Source organism: Capsicum annuum, chromosome 7, assembly GCF_002878395.1.
Source record: "Capsicum annuum cultivar UCD-10X-F1 chromosome 7, UCD10Xv1.1, whole genome shotgun sequence".
NCBI classification, from domain to species: Eukaryota; Viridiplantae; Streptophyta; class Magnoliopsida; order Solanales; family Solanaceae; genus Capsicum; species Capsicum annuum.
In genome coordinates, this window is record NC_061117.1 from 187,169,039 (window position 1) to 187,175,917 (window position 6,879).

The 6,879-nt window shown below is 31.3% G+C and overlaps 1 long non-coding RNA gene across 1 annotated transcript; it reads left to right on the forward strand.

The window, feature by feature from the left end:
* The first annotated feature begins 5,167 nt into the window (after nt 1-5,167).
* On the forward strand, nt 5,168-5,958 carry LOC107878212. Its single transcript, XR_001676771.2, has 2 exons — nt 5,168-5,454; nt 5,524-5,958. It is a non-coding gene; the product is annotated as an uncharacterized LOC107878212 (long non-coding RNA).
* Nucleotides 5,959-6,879: the final 921 nt, after the last annotated feature.

Below are 6,879 nucleotides of genomic sequence, written 5' to 3' on the forward strand. Positions count from 1 at the left end.
TGAGGCTGTATATATTGAATTACATTTTTAGTTGGCAGGTGGGATGCAAAAAATTTAGATTTTTGCATAAAACAAAATGCAGAAAAGTGACGGATATGGTCCCTTTTGTCCGTCACTTTTCTGAAATTTTTTAAAATAAAATTAAAAAAAAACGACGGTCAACGTCGCTTTTTTTCTTCATTATGAAGAACAAAATGTGACGGCCAACATCGTTTTTTGTCTTCATTATGAAGAATAAAATTCGATGGCCAACGTCGCTTTTTGTCTTCATTATGAAGAACAAAATGCGACGGCCAACGTCGCTTTTTGTCTTCATTATGATTTTTTTTCTCAAAACACGATGGACAATGTCGTTTATTTTATTTTATTTTTTTTAAATTTTTCCTTCAATAAAATGACGTTATGCGTTGTTTTTTGTTCATCATGTGTTCTTCTCATGAAGAAAAAAAACCGACGCACGTCGCTTTTTCTAAAAAAAGTAACTAAATTTTTTAATCAAAAAGCGATGTTGTCCGTTGTAATAAAAGCGACGCATGCCATCGTTTTAAAAAAACGCCCCTTTTTGAGACAAAAAAAAGCGACGAATTTTTGTTGCTTTTGTTAAAAAAAACAATGCTGCCCGTCGTTTTTTGGCATTTTTTTAGTAGTGGTACAAAGAGAAACTTGGTCAGCAAACTGGTCTTATCAGTCACAACCCATTTGATGTTGAATACGTTCAAAACATACTATAACAAGTGTCTGATAGTTTGTAAGTGACTTTTGTTTATTTTTTTAACATGTATAATCATGATATAATTATTGAACGTACTGTTCCTTCATTTTATTATCAAATCAGGAATTGTGAGTTCTTTGTGGCTGCATACGCAGAAATATTAAGTGAAGGGCAGCAAGTGCATTCATGTGATTTTGATGCTGGAAGTCAACGTGCACGTTATGCTTCATTACTATGGCATTACAAAGTGACAAAGGCAGACAAAGGTTACACGAGTGATAACGATGATCCTCCTCATTCAAGGAATAGTTATCTCCAATCAACTGATGAAAGTGCAATTGTTACTTTAGAGTAGCACCTTTTTATAACAGTCTAATTGTTTTTTAAGTATTTGATGTTAACCAGTTACATAAATTATTGTTTTTTGGATGTTGGATTTTAATTTACATTTTATGGATATCCTTTTTGTTCTTATACATATTCATCTTTTGAAGAATTGTTTTGTAATTACGTACACCATATTTTACTGATACTATATAGTTTGATAGTTAATGAGTTTGCCTTACCTAATATTATATATAACGTATGTCAACAAATTATATATTAATGTGTTATTGTATATGTAACACATTGTATTTTTACCAGTATGTAAATTCTGTTATAAATTAATAATATATTGAATAGGTCTCTCATGATTTATGAATTATGTATTACATAACATCATACATGTTGTCACACGTTCTTGACTTAATTGAAAACAATGAAAATATTTAACAGCATACATATTTATAAAGTATAATGCTACATCGTATATTATAAACATACTGTTAAGGAACTTTACATTTAATGATTAGTTAATGTATCAGTCATTAAATGTATTATTGGTAAGCAAATATGAGTATTTTATAAAAAAAATAATTTATATCATAAATACACTCTAATGTATAATCATACCTATACACATAACACATAATGAAAATGCTATTTAAATTTTCACAAATTTTGTTACATGAATGTGCCATTTCTAATGTTGTTTAATCAAAAATCAGTACATACGGTCAGTTAAAAGTCACTGATGTTACTTGAACATCATACATGTTATTAACGTATAATAGTATATCATACATCAATTATATAAGAAATGTTAATGGTTAACTGTGTAAAACATAGTATGTTACAACTATTTACTGTAATAGTTTCCAAATTACATACTATATACACACATATGACTAGGTTATAATTACAAGTGATAAGGAACAAAATATGATCTTTGAAAACTGTATTAAATGGTTATGAAAATGTCAAACATTGATAATAACTAAACATCAAATAACAATTAAAAATATAAATAAAAGATCTTCCAACGTATTAACAAAAACTAATTAAAATGATTATTCAATTAAAACCAAACTAAGCATAAGCATTCAGAACAACAGATTATCTTCTTCACGATTTCTTTGAAAAGTAATCGCACGGCCTACGGTTGTGGCCTGGATGCCCGCATTTACTGCAACAGTTCGAACTTGCAGTAAGTGATTCACTAGATTTCATATACCTTCCTTTCTTTGACCTATTCGGAGTTCTTTTGTATTTGGGTGGCAGAACTTCTTCGTCATCAACAAATTGTGGAACATTTCAATCCTTCATGTCTGGCATAGGAACTATCAGGAGTTCATACATCTTGACAATGTTGTTTGACCTGTACAATTATGAGCAATAACGATTATACTCTTTTACATCAATATTTTTACTCTTTAAAACGACAATTGCGTGTGCACATGGTATTTAATCAATTTGATACCGGCCACAGTTGCACGTGCCACGATCAATATCAATAATGTGCCTCCTTCCTGATTCATATACACAGTACAGATAACTACCAGCATAGTTAACCTGTTAGAAATAAATTATTTAATACAGATAATAACATAAAAATTTATAACTAATATAAAAGACATTTCATTACATAAATATTCTAATACATACCGTCATCCGCAACGCCTTAACCCTATTAAGAGTAAAAAAATTTTGAAATCTTCTCCCGAGTGTTGTGTTTGAATAAGATGTAATTTCACTATTCTTACAATTCCATGAGGCAAATAAAATTCTAACTTCTTCAATAAAATCTAAAATAGGAAGTTCTCTATCCTCTACCAAGCAACCGTTAATAAATTCGGCTATAATAGAGGTCATCATTCTACCTCTATTAACAGGGGAATGATATCGAGATCATTTTTCATAACCAGCTTCTTTCAGATATTCCTTAACCCTGGGATCAACCTGACCAACCTTTGAGATAATGAAATCAAAATCTTCTTTCCTATAAGCAAAAAGTCATGGAATAATAAAGGTCACTAAGTTTATCTTTGTTTTTTCTAAAATATTTGCAAACATTTTTTCATAAATGCCAAATACATGCTAGATGGGGGACATTAGGATAAATAATGCTCATACCTTTTATGATACTCTCGTTTCGGTTCGATACAACACACATATTTTCTCGTTCCCTAAATGCTTTCCTAAATTGATGAAAAATCACATCCATGAATTGTCGTTCTCCGAATCCACAACACCGTAAGCTAATGGAAGAATACATCCTAAATAAAAAAAACAAAATAATATGTGTAGGTCAGTAATATATGTACTGATTTTGGAAGTTTATATTTTATTATACATATAAGAGCAATGTATAATCAGTTCTAATACATACAAAATGTACAATGATCACAAAAAAAATATTTAAGAGTATAGTATAATATTTACACCATCAAGAGTACTTGCTGATACAAATGCTCCTTTGTATGGACCGCTTAAATGAGCACCATCTACAACTACAACAGATCGGTAAAATTCAAAACCCCTTATCATGGGATGTAAGGCAATAAACAAGTATTTAAACTCATTATCTAATGCCTTATGCATTCAAATATGTGATCATGGATAAACCTGATTCAACATATAGATATAACGGGGCATTTTTATATATCCATCAGCTGGTCCACCTCTAAGCATCGCAGTTGCCTTCTCTTTTGATCTCCAAGCTATCATGTAGTTAATATCAACACTGTAAACAACCTTCATCTCTTCAATTATGTCCACGGGTGTGTGTATTCTCTTGTAATTAATTAATTTTGGTGTTGTAAATTCACTGACAAAAGCTATTGTCACAACCAAATTATTCAGTACTCTATCACTCAGACTGCATGTATGTTCCGAATCAAATCTCTTTATCACAAAAATTTTTGAATGATTCATAGAAGAAGCCTTGAGGACTCATTTGCAGTCTTTATTACGACAGTGCAGTACATAGCTGCATAAAATTTAAACATGTTCTCAATGAATTAATATACTTATAAAATTTATAATTTTATTAAAAATACTGAAATTGCCCTGTTACAGTTTTATTATACATTCGTTCGAATGTATAATGACATATTATACATTATTAATGAAATAACTATTACAAATCGAAACATTCGTCAACACAGCAAGTCATTTAAAACAACTATTACAAAACAAAACATCCATTAAAGCATCAATAAATAAAGATAATTTTTAGGTTCATACCTTTGTTTGTCATATCGTTTAGAAAAAGTGTTGAAGCCATTCGATATTGCATATTTTACCATTACCGATACCAGAGTTTGCTTATCCTTATAAAACTGGTTAACCTTTATTTCAGTGTTCTTGCAATCAGTAATGAAATTTTTAACTTCAAATTCTGGAACGTATAATGAATAATGATTCTGCATTTCAACAACCATTAAATCAACAAAATCAGATTCACTACCTTCAATACATAAGATTGCCTTACTTTTACTATCAAACTCGATATCCTTATTCAATTTGTCAAAAGTTGATATGCACAGAGGAAAATTAACAAACCCCGAAAATTATTTTTTGAACTCAATGTAAACCTTCACTCCATTATCATTTCTTATGATAATTGAAGAAGAATCACCATCAACAATGTATTTAACTTTAATTTTTTTGCGAACATCGTCAATATTCAATTCCACTGCGATCGTCGCAATCAATTTCAAAAAGTTAATACTTTCAGAAATAATAATGGCATCACTTTTGTATGATTTATAATTAATTTTCGACTCCCAGACACCAAAATGACGGAACAATATGGGAATGTTCATCTTTTTTTTTTTTTCGAAATCAAGAAAGAAGACGACTTTTTTTTCTCAGGAACGTATATCAACAATAACGAAAATTAACATTAAGGTTTAAGAGTTTTTTTGAAATTTAAATTTCAGTTACTATATTAACTCATATATTACATAATTATAGGTATTTAATGGCATAATTTAAGAATTTGGAAGATATTTTTTGATTACTCTTTTCATAATTGTAGGCAAAACAGTTTTATCATACATCACACCAATATACACAATTTCAAATTACACGTGGGTTTATACAAAACAAAATTAGTCTGATCATGGGCCCAATAAACAAAAGAAACAAACAAAAGAAAAGAAGTACAAAATTTAGAAAATTCTGTGGTCTGGCTCAAATATCATTTGAAGTGTACTTTGAAGCTTATTTTGGTTTCTGCAGTACACTTTCCAAAAGATCCTCCACCTTCTCATCTTCAGCTCAGCTCCCAAAATGTTCTCCGTTTTCTCCCGGATGAATCACCGCTTCTTTTTTGCTTTCCTAGTGGGTTATTAACAAGCTGGATTTGATTATTGTTGTGTTCATCCTTCTCACACCAAGAGAATCATTGTACCAAGGTAAGCTTTGTGTTATAAATTGCATCTTCATGTCTTTGCTTCTCTTAATCTTGATACTAGTATGTACAGATGTTTGGGGTTTATCCACCTCCAAGTGAATTGAAGGAGGCAGTCGTCCGGAGTTAGAAGTTTTTCTATCTGTGAGCACGATATTCCTCCTTTCTTTTTCATTTTTGCCTTATAATTGAAACAACTAAACCCTTCTTTTATTACTTTTGCTATCTGCATCAGTGCATGGACTTGTTTTTGTCTGTGTAAAAAAGGGATTGTAGCTGACCTCCGGTGGAAAATGTTAAATCTGACACCAAGCCCCTTAGTTTTTGGTGAAGTTTTTCCTGTGCTAACATAATTTAGCCAACTTTGTATAGTAGCGTTTATGTCCCTGTAGCTTGGGCATACTTTCCTGTTAATATTTCTGTTGTCCTTTTCATGCTTATGCTTTTTGTATTCCTTACTGCACCAACTCTGTGTGACCATTAATATCATGCTTGTGGTTTAATTTTTCTTCTACTTGTTCTAATTGTTGGTATCTGATATTTATCTATGTTTAAAATCCTTCTCCCTTCAGGTGGTATGTCTGTAAAAGCATTAAACTCCAATAATCCCTCTGTGTGTGGCTAGATTAGCAAAATAATCTGCTAATTGATTTTCTTCCCTAGAGATGTGTTGAAAAACAATCCCTAGCTTAGTAGCTTCCTTTTTTATTTGTTTAATAATTTCCACTATTTCCCGGGGTACTTACCAGACTTCCTTTATTACTTTTATCAATACCAAAGAATCTGATTCTATAATTACTCCTGATAGAAAATTGCTAGAACAGCACCTTAAAGCTTGTGGAATTGGATTGGCATCTGCAACAATGTTTGTACAAATTCCAATTTTCTCTGCTTTAGCAAAGATCAGATCCACTTTATGGTCTCTCAAACAAAAATCATATGCACTTACTCCAAAATTTTCTTTACTTGCTTCATCGGTGTTACACTTGATATTCCTAACAAATGATAATCCCCACCTTACCACATAGTGATACAGTCTTGGTTTATAAGTCCACAAAAAATTAAGTAATTCCTGCCAATTCAAAGACTGTATATTTAACCATGGGTATATGATCCTCAGCATCTGATGTATGTGGGTTTGAATGTGTTGCACTATCATGATTAGACTAACATCTCCACCACGTTTTCTTTTATTTCTTCTTTTCCATAACTCCCAAATCACAAATGCTGGTATAGCTCTGTACAGTTGTTGCAATTTAGAGTTTACTTCTTTATTCCACCACTCATGAATTATTTGTTAAAGCTGCCTTCCTTCTATTTGTATACCTGTACAAGTAGCAAACTGCCTCCACAGCTGAATAGCTTTGGGGGTTGTTATAAAAAGATGGGTCATTGCCTCCTCCTTCATCTCTGTGCAGCACCAACATCG